This window comes from Triticum urartu, chromosome 7A (assembly GCF_056163025.1).
Source record: "Triticum urartu cultivar PI428250 chromosome 7A, HENAU_Tu73, whole genome shotgun sequence".
Classification (NCBI taxonomy): domain Eukaryota; kingdom Viridiplantae; phylum Streptophyta; class Magnoliopsida; order Poales; family Poaceae; genus Triticum; species Triticum urartu.
The window spans coordinates 489949112-489962473 of NC_141879.1; positions in this window are offsets into that span (position 1 = coordinate 489949112).

Below are 13362 nucleotides of genomic sequence, written 5' to 3' on the forward strand. Positions count from 1 at the left end.
TTCCACTTTTATATTATTTTTGGGAATAACCTATTAACCGGAGGCCCAGCCCAGAATTGCTGTTTTTTGCCTATTTCAGTATTTCGGAGAAACAAAATATCAAACGGAGTCCAAATGGAATAAATCCTTCGGGAACGTGATTTTCTCACCGAACATGATCCAGGAGACTTGGACCCTACTCCAAGGATTCAAAGAGGCGGTCACGGGGGTGGGGGCGCGTCCACCCCCCTAGGGCGCGCCACCTGCCTCGTGGGCTCCTCGGTGCTCCACCAACGTACTCCTTCCTCCTATATATAGCTACGTACCCCCAAACAATCAGAACAGGAGCCAAAAAACCTAATTCCACCGCTGCAACTTTCTGTATCCACGAGATCCCATCTTGGGGCCTGTTCCAGAGCTCCGCCGGAGAGGGCCGTCATCACGGAGGGCTTCTACATCATCATAGCCTCTCCGGTGAAGTGTGAGTAGTTTACCTCAGACCTTTGGGTCCATAGTTAGTATCTAGATGGTTTATTCTCTCTTTTTGGATCTCAATACAAAGTTCTCCCCCTCTCTTGTGGAGATCTATTCGATGTAATCTTCTTCTTTTTGCGGTGTGTTTGTTGAGACCGATGAATTGTGGGTTTATGATCAAGTCTATCTATGAATAATATTTGAATCTTCTCTGAATTCTTTTATGTATGATTGGTTATCTTTTCAAGTCTCTTCGAATTATCCGTTTGGTTTAGCCAACTAGATTGGTAGTTCTTGCCATGAGAGAAGTGCTTAGATTTGGGTTCGATCTTGCGGTGTCCTTTCCCAGTGACAGAAAGGGCAGCAAGGCACGTATTGCTTCGTTGCCATCAAGGATAACAAGATGGGGTTTATTTCATATTGCATGAATTTATCTCTCTACATCATGTCATCTTGTTTAAAGCGTTACTCTGTTTTTAACTTAATACTCTAGATGCATGCTGGATAGCGGTCGATGAGTGGAGTAATAGTAGTAGATGCAGAATCGTTTCGGTCTACTTGTCACAGACGTGATGACTATATACATGATCATACCTAGATATTCTCATAACTATGCTCAATTCTGTCAATTGCTCAACAGTAATTTGTTCACCCACCGTAGAATACTTATGCTCTTGAGAGAAGCCACTAGTGAAACCTATGGCCCCCGAGTCTATTCTCATCATATCAATCTCCATCACTTTAATCTTGCTTTGCTCTTTTACTTTGCCTTTACTTTTTTACTTTGCATCTCTATACAAAAAATACCAAAAATATTATATCTATCAGATCTCACTCTCGTAAGTGACCGTGAAGGGATTGACAACCCCTAATCGCGTTGGTTGCGAGTAGCTATCGTTTTGTGCAGGTACGAGGGACTTGAGCGTGGCCTCCTACTGGATTGATACCTTGGTTCTCAAAAACTGAGGGAAATACTTACGCTACTCTACTGCATCATCCCTTCCTCTTCGGGGAAATCCAACGCAAGCTCAAGAGGTAGCATTGTTATGCGGTTTGACCGATAAAGATCTTCGTAGAATATGTAGGAGCCAATATGAACATCCAGGTTCCGCTATTGGTTATTGACCGAAGACGTGTCTCGGTCATGTCTACATAGTTCTCAAACCCGTAGGGTCCGCACGCTTAAAGTTCGATGATGGTTATATTATGAGTTTATGTGTTTTGATGTACCGAAGGAGTTCGGAGTCCCGGATGAGATCGGGGACATGACGAGGAGTCTCGAAATGGTCAAGACATAAAGATCGATATATTGGACGACTATATTCGGACATCGGAAAGGTTCCGAGTGATTCGGGTGTTTTCGGGAGTACCGGGGAGTTACGGGAATTCGTATTGGGCCTTAATGGGCCATACGGGAAAGGAGAGAAAGGCCTCAAAGGGTGGACGCACCCCTCCCAATGGGCTGGTCCGAATTGGACTAGGGAGGTGGGGCGCCCCCTTCCTTCCTTCTCCTTTTCCCTTCCCTTTCCTTCCCTCCTACTCCTACTACTTGGAAGGGCTCCTAGTTCTACTAGGAAAGGGGGAATCCTACTCCCGGGGGGAGTAGGACTCCCCTAGGGTGCGCCATAGAGAGGGCCGGCCCTCCCCCTCCTCCACTCCTTTATATACGGGGGCAGGGGGCACCCCAAAGACACAACAATTGATCAAGTTGATCTTTTAGCCGTGTGCGGTGCCCCCCTCCACCATAGTCCACCTCAATAATACTGTAGCGGTGCTTAGGCGAAGCCCTGCGTCGGTAGAACATCAACATCGTCACCACGCCGTCGTGCTGACGAAACTCTCCCTCAACACTCGGTTGGATCAGAGTTCAAGGGATGTCATCGGGCTGAACGTGTGCTGAACTTGGAGGTGCCGTGCATTCGGTACTTGATCGGTCAGATCGTGAAGACGTATGACTACATCAACCGCGTTGTGCTAACGCTTCCTGTCGGTGTCAAAACCGGCGGATCTCGGGTAGGGGGTCCCGAACTGTGCGTCTAGGCCGGATGGTAACAGGAGGCAAGGGACACGAAGTTTTACCCAGGTTCGGGCCCTCTTGATGGAGGTAAAACCCTATGTCCTGCTTGATTAATATTGATGATATGGGTAGTACAAGAGTAGATCTACCACGAGACCGGAGAGGCTAAACCCTAGAAGCTAGCCTATGGTATGATTGCTGTTCTGTATGTTGTCCTACGGACTAAAACCCTCTGGTTTATATAGACATCGGAGAGGGTTATGGTTACACAAAGTCGGTTACAATGGTAGGAGATCTACATATCCGTATCGCCAAGCTTGCCTTCCATGCCAAGGAAAGTCCCTTTCGGACATGGGACGAAGTCTTCAATCTTGTATCTTCATAGTCCAGGAGTCCGGCTGAAGGTATAGTCCGGCCATCCGGACACCCCCCAATCCAGGACTCCCTCAGTAGCCCCCGAACCAGGCTTCAATGACGATGAGTCCGGAGCGCAGATTGTCTTCAGCATTGCAAGGCGGGTTCTCCTCCAAATTCCGTGTACCTGTTGAATAAAGTCTGGTTTCTTGTAAATGTTGCGCTCCTTGGCTTCTACGCCCAATAATGGCCGTCTCCCACGTGTCAAACGAATATGAAAAGTCTGAGTGTTTTTACATCCACACCCTACCCGCGTAAATGAGCCGCCCATTTAAGGGGACGAGGATTTAGATCCAAACCACACCTTCTCCCCCTCGCGAGTGTTCATTAGAGCGCATCCGACAAAGGTCCATACCACCATGGCCAGCCGTCGCAACCCCTCCTTTCGCCCTTCTAGCCCTCAGCCTGGATATTGGGAGAGATGCTCCATCCCGCATAGCGAGCTAGTGACGCTCCAGACCAAGGGATTTCTCCCCCCGGCCTATATGGTCCCGGTTCGAGCCGGTCTTGCCATCTATAACGACAGAGAGCAAGCGGAGAGTGCCCCTAATCCCTCCAAAGGAGAGCGGGTATGCCTCGTCCCTTATTTAATAAGAGGGCTCGGATTTCTAATCCATCCGTTTCTCCGGGGGCTCCTGGAGTTCTATGGCCTCCAGCTACACAATCTTACGCCTGCCTCCGTATTGCATATCGCGGGCTTCGTAGCCCTCTACAAGCTGTTTTTGGGTGTTGAGGCTCATTTCGGGCTATGGAAAGAGGTATTCTGCCTTGTGCCCCATTCTCAGAAGGGGTCAATATATCAAGTGGGCGGAGCCGAAGTGTGGTGCATCGCCGGGACCGGATATCTATCCGGAACCCCAAAGAAGGCGTCCGAGGACTGGCCTTTGGAATGGTTTTACATAGAGGACGTCCCACTGCCGGATCCTGTCCGGATCGGCCTCCCTGAGTTCGATAGTGCTCCACTAAAGAAGCGCCTAAGTTGGCGTCCATGGAGCCCTCATAGGGAAAGTGACAAGGACGTCCTTTACCTGATGGGCCGGATAAGATTGTTAGCTCATTCCGGACTGACCATGATCGGGGTCATGGCCGCATGCATCATGCGAGGGGTGCAGCCGCTACAGTATAGAGGTCACCCCATGTGGGATTTCAACGGGGAGGACGACGCCACCCGCTACGGCCGTAAGGGACCAGATTCGGCTGCGGCCCTAACAAAGACCTTGTCTGCTTTGTACAAGGGAGAAGAGGAGGAATTTCTTCGCATCAACCCGTAGGGTGGATTTTCTATGTACAATCCCCCAAGCTGGGTAAGTGGTCACATTTACTTGCCCATCCGTTTTATATTCCCATTGTTAAATATTCAGTCTAACGACTTCAACGCAGGAACTGTGCCAGGCTGTTAAAGAAATAAACAGCCCTCCTCCACAACCCGAGGACCTAGGACGGTCCCTCAACCTGGCCTCTCAAGAGGATCCAGACTTATCTGTGGAGCTGATTGATGGAGTGTTCCATCAATTGAGCAAGGAAAACGCCTTGGTGTCCATTACGGCCGATTACCCAGGGCTAATCCCAGCCTCCCAGGTAACTGAGATCGAAGTCCCAGTACCCCGAATAGGGGTCCGCCCTCTCGTGTTTTCAGTTTCCTGATTACAACCGAGCTTTGCAGGGGAGGTTTTTGAGACGGGAGGCCGAACCTGTGGCGACAAGCCAACGAGGGGCCGCAGGGCCCCGTGGGCAGAAAAGTGGTGCAGTCCGGACCGAGGCGTCAGCACAAAGGTATGGCGCCCCCCCTTATCCCACGTGTTATACCTTCAAGGCATATTAACACGCGTGCTCTCTTCAGGACAAAGAGACCTCGCCGAACTATATCCGGAGAGGCTGCCAATCGCGCCTCCACGAGCCAGGCTCCAAAGCCTGGTCCAGAGGCGGAGGCGAACACAAGGCGTGCACCGAACTCTCCTCCGACGGAGGATGTGGACAGGTTGTCTGCCACCAACTCTGAGGTGGAGAGTGCCATGAACCACAGGCGTCGCCGGACAATTCTTCATGACGCTTGTTTCTCCCGAGAGGCATTAGATGCCTTCAATTCGGGAGATGCGTACCTCCGTGCCATTCAAAATGGGCTAGCCAGAGCCACAGAGAAATATGTAAAAGACATACGGGTAAGAAAATTTTGGTAATTATATATATATACCAGTAGCCCCCGAGACTTGAAACAGTTAGAATAACTGATTTAAGGATCATTTGTTATGCAGGTTCTTACAGAAAAGAATTCCCTACTATCCCAGGAGCTGGAAGAGTGCAAAGCCCAACTTGAGGCCGCACTAGCCATGGCAGGGGAGCCCAAGGAGACCCCCTCTAGTAATATACACTTCAAAAGATAAGTATTTTGCGAAGCACGGCATGGGTGCGAATCTGACAAATCAAATTGTAGATGGCGCCGGATTGAGTCCGGAAAGGCAACAACTCGTACGCCAGCTGAAGGCTAGTGAGAAGGTGCTGACAAAGGTGAGGCGGGAGAAGAACGATCTCCAAGGTGCCAACACCAAGCTGGGTGTCGACCTGAAAGATGTTCGTGCCCAGCTGTCAGACTCCATTAAGGAGAATCAGCGGCTTCGGCGCGGCATATTTAGTAAGTGCTTGAACGAACCTTTGAAAAAAAGTTCGGCGGGGAAGTCGACTAACAGAGTAATGTCTGTAGGTGTGCTAGCAGGTCGTCCTGCAGAGGAGATGCCCGGTTCTACGGGTGAACTTCTTCCCGAGCTCTCGCAACTGCTCGAGCGAGTTCGGCAGGCGATGCAAGGCGTCGCCCAGGCCTTGTGGCCATCCATCTCCATGCCCGAAGGTCTTGGAGAGCTTGCGGAGAAGCTAAAGGGAGCACGGTGGCGCTTCCGATTGTGGAAGATATCGGCCTGCCGTCAAGGCGCTAGGGAGGCCTGGGCCATGGTGAAGACGCGGTACACAAAGGCTGACCCCAACCACATGGCCGAGGTCGGTCCTGTGGGGCCCGAGGGGAAGGAGATCCCTGTAAGCTTAGTATACGGCCAAGTAGAATTGGCCGCAAAGTATTCCCAGTAGGACTGTAAATTAGACAGCCCGTTAGATGGTATTGAAGAGGAATACAATCAGTCAGAATGACTATGTAATTTAATTGACATTTATAATGCCTTCTAGCCGGATTGTAGATCGTTTGTCATGGCCGACCTTTTCGCTTCAGCCTCGGGACCTGACGGTCCGGACTGTGTCCGAATTCCCATGCGGTTATATAAGAACCGGGGAATGCATGGAGACCAGGCGTAGGGGTCATTAGTGCGTGAACAGACAAGTGCCCGACTAGTTATGTTATATTACATGGTTAGTAAGAAACATCTTCCAGGGAGAATAGTTCCGTTAGGGGTTCCTTTCCCTGGGAGGCATGCCCTAAAGTGCATGCCCATTCTGCGAAAAAGACGCGGGAAAAAGCATCTGGGGGCGCATAAATAAATAAGTGAAAAGATCATCTTTTAGGTCACCGACTGAATATTCCCTTAAGAATGCTAGCTTTCGGCTTCACCCAGTCTAAGGTACACATCCGGCTGATCCGGCAGTAACAATCGCAGAGGTGCTCCCTTTACCGCCTAGCCGAATAATCGGGAACATAGGGGCAAGCACAGGAGCTAGGCAACCCAGCTTGGCCAAAACTTAAGTCATATCGATGCATATAATGGTGAAATAAAAGGTACATGCGGAAGTGTAACACATGTGTTGGGCATGAAGCCCGTATAAATAAGCTTCTGTTAAAAGAAGCCCCCAGGTTTAATGATTGCGAATAGCATGTCATTTGATGAGCCTTTAAAGGCTATAAGAGAAAGGAAGGGGAGAAGGAGAGAAATGTAAGACAGACAGTATATAAAAAATGGACAGAGGAAGGAGACGAACACAGAGTCCGGCGCTAGGCATAGAATCTATGGAGACGGGCTGCGTTCCATGGGTTCGGCCGGTTATCCGATGCATCTCGCAGGCGGTACGCTCCACCAGTCAGGACTTGGTCAATTATGAAGGGACCTTCCCACTTGGGCTTGAGTTTGTCCTTTTTCTTGTCCGGCAGGCGTAGAACTAATTCGCCAACATTGTAATTTTTGGCCCGTACTTCTCTGCTTCGGTATCTTCGAGCCTGCTATTGATAGAATGTGGAACGGGCTTTTGCCACGTCATGCTCCTCCTCCAATGCGTCCAAACTGTCCTGCCAATCGAGCTCGGCTTCTCTTTCTTCGTACATGCGCACTCGAGGTGAGTCATGAATTATGTCGCAAGGCAAAACTGCCTCTGCGCCGTACACCATAAAGAATGGTGTGTATCCGGTGGTGCAATTCGGCGTGGTCCGCAGCCCCCAGAGTACGGTGTCGAGCTCCTCTACCCAGTGTGTGTTAGATTCCTTGAGGGACCACACTAATCTGGGTTTGATGCCGCTCATGATAAGACCATTTGCACGTTCGACCTGGCCGTTAGTTTGTGGGTGATAGACGGAAGCATAATCGAGCTTGATGCCCATGTTTTTGCACCAGAGTTTTACCTCGTCAGCCGTAAAGTTCGTGCCGTTATCAGTGATGATGTTGTGGGGGACGTCGTAGCGGTGTACAACCCCGGATATAAAGTCTATCACCGGTCCGCATTCGGCCGTCTTAACAGGCTTGGCTTCTATCCATTTGGTGAACTTATCCACCATGACCAGTAAGTATTTTTGCTTGCGGGTTCCGCCTTTAAGGGGTCCAACCATGTCAAGCCCCTAGACCGCGAAGGGCCAAGTGATGGGGATAATTTGGAGGGCGGTGGGTGGCATATGGCTTTGGTTTGCAAAGAGCTGGCAACCGATGCATCGTTGGACTAAGTCCTGGGCGTCTGCCCGGGCTGTCGGCCAGTAAAAGCCTGTACGGAAGGCCTTGCTTACAAGGGACCGAGCTGCAGCGTGATGACCGCCGAGTCCGGCATGAATTTCAGCCAGGAGGTTCCGCCCTTCCTCTTCGGAGATGCACCTTTGAAGGACTCCGGTAGTGCTTTTCTTATAAAGCTCTCCCTCGTGGACTTTGTAGGCTTTGGATCGCCGCACTATGCAGCGTGCCTCATTTTGGTCCTCGGGGAGTTCCTGCCTAGTAAGGTAGGCGAGGAATTGTTCTGTCCACGGGGCGATGACGGCCATTATTACGTGGGCTGAAGGTGTTATTTCATTGGCAGAGCCTCCGATTGTGTCAGAATGTTCGGTGTCGGGCAGTGCAGTTGGGTCCGGGCTGTTATTGTTCGGCTCCTCTTCCCATACTACGGATGGCTTGAACAACCTTTCCAAGAAGATGTTGGGGGGGACTACATCGTGTTTTGCGCCGATGCGTGCCAGGACATCTGCCGCCTGATTATTTTCCTGGGCTATATGGTGAAATTCAAGCCCTTCGAACCGAGCTGACATTTTGAGGATGGCATTGCGGTAAGCTGCCATTTTTGGATCCTTGGCATCGAAGTCTCCATTTATTTGGGATATTGCGAGGTTCGAGTCCCCGCGCACCTCTAGGCGTTGAATGCCCATGGATACTGCCATCCGGAGACCATGTAAAAGGGCCTCATATTCGGCTGCATTGTTGGAGTCTATGTACATAATCTAGAGTACGTATTGAACTGTGTCTCCTGTGGGGGATGTCAAAACGACGCCAGCCCCTAGTCCGGCCAACATCTTGGAGCCGTTGAAATGCATGATCCAATTTGAATATGTGTCGTACTCTTTGGGGAGTTCGGCCTCCGTCCATTCTGCGATGAAGTCGGCCAAAACTTGCGACTTGATGGCTCGCCGTGGCTCATAAGTTATGTCGAACGGGAGGAGCTCAATGGCCCATTTTGCAATCCGGCCCGTTGCGTCACGGTTGTTTATAATATCGTTAAGTGGTACTTCCGAGGCTACTGTTATTGAACACTCTTGAAAGTAGTGTCGTAGCTTCCGGGATGCCATGAATACCGCGTAAGCAATCTTTTGATAATGCAGGTACCGTGACTTGCACGGAGTGAGGACAGTGGACACATAATAGACCAACTTTTGAAGGGGGAATTTGTGTCCGTCCGTTTCTCGTTCGATGACGAGCACTGCGCTTACAACCTGATGTGTTGCTGCAATGTACAATAGCATTGGTTCGCCATTGTTTGGCACGGCCAGGACTGGGTTTGTTGCCAATATGGCTTTTATTTCGTCGAGTCTGGCCGTGGCTGCATCCGTCCATTCGAAGTGCTCGGTGCGCCGAAGGAGGCGGTAAAGGGGTAGGGCCTTTTCTCCCAAGCGGGAGATAAAGCGGCTTAGAGCCGCCACGCATCCGGTTAACTTTTGTATTTGTTTGAGGTCCTTTGGGATATCCAATTGTGACAGAGCTCGGATCTTGGCAGGATTTGCTTCAATTCCTCTACCGGATACAATGAAGCCCAAGAGCTTTCCGGCTGGGCCGCCGAAAATGCATTTTTCCGGGTTGAGCTTGATGTCGTATGTTCGGAGGTTATCAAATGTGAGCCTCAAGTCATCTACTAGAGATTCGACATGTCTTGTTTTGACGACCACATCATCTACATATGCCTCCACTGTTTTGCCGATCTGGTTTGCCAGACATGTCTGAATCATGCGCTGATATGTTGCGCCGGCGTTTTTGAGCCTGAAGGGCATTGTGTTGAAGCAGAATGGGCCATATGGTGTGATAAATGCTGTTGCGGCTTGGTCTGATTCTGCCATCTTTATTTGATGGTAGCCGGAATATGGGTCAAGGAAACACAACGAATTGTGTCCTGCAGTAGCGTCGATAATTTGATCGATGCGGGGAAGGGGGAAGGGATCCTTTGGGCAAGCCTTGTTAAGGTCTTTAAAATCAACGCACAGGCGCCAGGATTTGTCCTTCTTTGGTACCATCACCAGGTTTGCTAGCCAGTCCAGATGTTTTATATCTCTGATGAATCCGGCCTCCAATAGCTTTGCTAGCTCCTCTCCCATGGCTTGTCTCTTAGGTTCGGAAAAACGCCGAGGAGCTTGTTTGACAGGTTTGAATCCTTTTAGGATATTTAAGCTGTGCTCGGCCAGCCTGCGTGGGATTCCTGGCATGTCTGAAGGGTGCCAGGCGAAAATGTCCCAGTTCTCTCGTAGGAACTCTCGCAGTGCGGCGTCTACATCAGGTTTTAACTGTGCCCCGATGGAAGCTGTTTTATTGGGGTCCGTTGGATGGACCTAGAATTTGACTATTTCGTCCACCGGTTTAGAGGAGGTGGACTTGGATCTTTTGTCGAGTACCACATCGTCCCTATTCACCATGGAGCACAGCGCAGTCAGTTCCTCAGCCGCTAGGGCTTTGGATAGTGCCTCGAGGGCCAATGCGGCTGTCTTGTTTTCGGCGCGGAGTGCTATGTCTGGATCACTAGCGAGAGTGATGATCCCGTTAGGCCCGGGCATCTTGAGCTTCATGTACTCGTAATGGGGTATTGCTTGGAAGATTGTAAATGCTTCCCGCCCTAGCAGAGCGTGATAACCGCTGCTGAACGGAGCCACATGGAACGTGACCTCTTCAGACCTGTAATTTTTCGGCGTGCCGAACACCACATCTAGTGTGATTTTTCCTGTACAGCGCTTCCCGACTAGGGATTATTCCTCTAAAGGTTGTGCTGCTTCGCTCAATGCGGTTCCAGTCTATTTCCATTTTTTTGAAGGGTTTCCTCATAAATGAGGTTCAATCCGCTGCTGCCGTCCATGAGTACCTTGGTAAGACGAAAGCCGTCCACTATTGGACTGAGGACCAATGCGGCTAGTGCTCGGGCTGTTCGGAATTTAGGTTCATCACTGGTGTTAAAGGTAATAGCCGTGTCACTCCATGGGTTTATTGTTGCTACTTGGTAGACTTCGGCAAGGCTGCGGAGTGTCCTTTTTCGCATATTATTTGATGCTAACGTCTCGAAGACTGTTAATACTGTATTGGTGTCTCTGGGGTGGCTTTCTGTGGCCTCCGGAATTAGGATATCTTCGCCAATTTTGGTCACCTCCGGAGTATCCAACATGCTCTAAGGCTGTGAGTTGGTGTGGCGTCCTCTGTACTGTGAATTTTACAGGGTCCATTAAGCCATCCTTCCAGTACAGTTCCATGCCCTGTAGAGGGTTTTTGCTTTTTGGTGTTTGACCCGGGTGTCTGGCGATGATGCACCCTTTTATTTCGGACTGGGTTTGTATTCAGGGCCGGATCGTCCCAAAATTTTATTTCGGTTTTCCAGGCGCTTTCCATCGCACAGTACTTTCGTACAATGGACGCTAAGTCAGCGAAGCGTGTAATATCACGGCGACTTATGGCGTTGAGGATTCCCTTGTCCGTGCAATTATTGCAGAAGATTGAGATTGCGGCTTCCTCGCGGCAGTCCCTTATCCTGTTCCTAACTAGGAGGAATCTGGCCCAGTAATGATGTACTGTTTCATCGGGCTCTTGCCTGATTTGGGATAGATCGCTTATGTTCAGGTGGGTGGGTGGAATTAAATCCGAAGCCTCACCCAATCTGAGGCTCAGAGGCCGAGGAATTTCCGAACTCGAAAATTTGGATTCCTGGATGTTGTCCAATGAATCCAGCCCGTCGCCTGACTCTAAGTTCAGGTCTTGAGTGATATCCTCCCCTCTGCGGGTATCCGGCTTGGAGGGATCGGAAATCCGGACGTAGCTAGTCCTTAAGATAGATGAAGGGTCGCCGCACTGTCCCTCTACCACGGCAACGTGATGGGTGACTTGGGGAGAGTTAATCTCTCTCAGATCGGGTTTAGGCCCAATCTGGTCATAATCCGTAGCGACTCCCAGGGCGGCGATGCGATCCAAGAGCTCGTTTATGGAGGAGAGCTCCATTGGATCTAACTGCTCGGCGAGTTCCGAGCTGACATGAAGATTGTTTTCGATGGCTCGAGAGGTCATCGTCGGCGCAGAAGCCGAATAGGCGGTCATAAGAAAACCACCTAGCCGGAGGGTTTGGCCGATAGCCAAAGCTCCCTTAGCAATGGTGCCGTCTTCAAAGACGGGGCGAGGCATCCTTCCTGATGGCAATGACACAGAGGAACTCTCAATGAAAGCACCAATGTCGGTGTCAAAACCAGAGGATCTCGGGTAGGGGGTCCCGAACTGTGCGTCTAGGTCGGATGGTAACAGGAGGCAAGGGACACGAAGTTTTACCCAGGTTCGGGCCCTCTTGATGGAGGTAAAACCCTACGTCCTGCTTGATTAATATTAATGATATGGGTAGTATAAGAGTAGACCTACCACGAGATCGGAGAGGCTAAACCCTAGAAGCTAGCCTATGGTATGATTATTGTTCTGTATGTTGTCCTGCGGACTAAAACCCTCCGGTTTATATAGACACCGGAGCAGCTTATGGTTACACAAAGTCGGTTACAATGGTAGGAGATGTACATATCCGTATCGCCAAGCTTGCCTTCCACGCCAAGGAAAGTCCCTTCCGGACACGGGACGACGTCTTCAATCTTGTATCTTCATAGTCCAGGAGTCCGGCTGAAGGTATAGTCCAGCCATCCGGACACCCCCTAATCCAGGACTCCCTCACTTCCGCTTTCGGTCTACGAGGGTAGATGGACAACACTCTCCCCTCTCGTTGCTATGCACCACCATGATCTTGCGTGTGCGTAGGAATTTTTTTGAAATTACTACGTTCCCCAACAGTGGCATCTGAGCCAGGTTTTATGCGTAGATGTCATATGCATGAGTAGAACACAAGTGAGTTGTGGGCGATATAAGTCATACTGCTTACTAGCATGTCATACTTTGGTTCGGCGGTATTGTTGGATGAAGCGGCCCGGACCGACATTATGCATACGCTTACGCGAGACTGGTTCTACCGACGTGCTTTGCACACAGGTGGCTGGCGGGTGTCAGTTTTTCCAACTTTAGTTGAACCAAGTGTGGCTACGCCCGGTCCTTGGCGAAGGTTAAAATAGCACCAACTTGACAAACTATCATTGTGGTTTTGATGCGTAGGTAAGAACGATTCTTGCTAAGCCCGTAGCAGCCACGTAAAACTTGCAACAACAAAGTAGAGGACGTCTAACTTGTTTTTGCAGGGCATGTTGTGATGTGATATGGTCAAAACATGATGCTAAATTTTATTGTATGAGATGATCATGTTTTGTAACCGAGTTATCGGCAACTAGCATGAGCCATATGGTTGTCGCTTTATTGTATGGAATGCAATCGCCCTGTAATGCTTTACTTTATCAATAAGCGGTAGCGATAGTCGTGGAAGCATAAGATTGGCGAGATGACAAAGATGCTACGATGGAGATCAAGGTGTCGCGCCGGTGACGATGGTGATCATGATGGTGCTTCGAAGATGGAGATCACAAGCACAAGATGATGATGGCCATATCATATCACTTATATTGATTGCATGTGATGTTTATCTTTTATGCATCTTATCTTGCTTTGATTGACGGTAGCATTATAAGATGATCACTC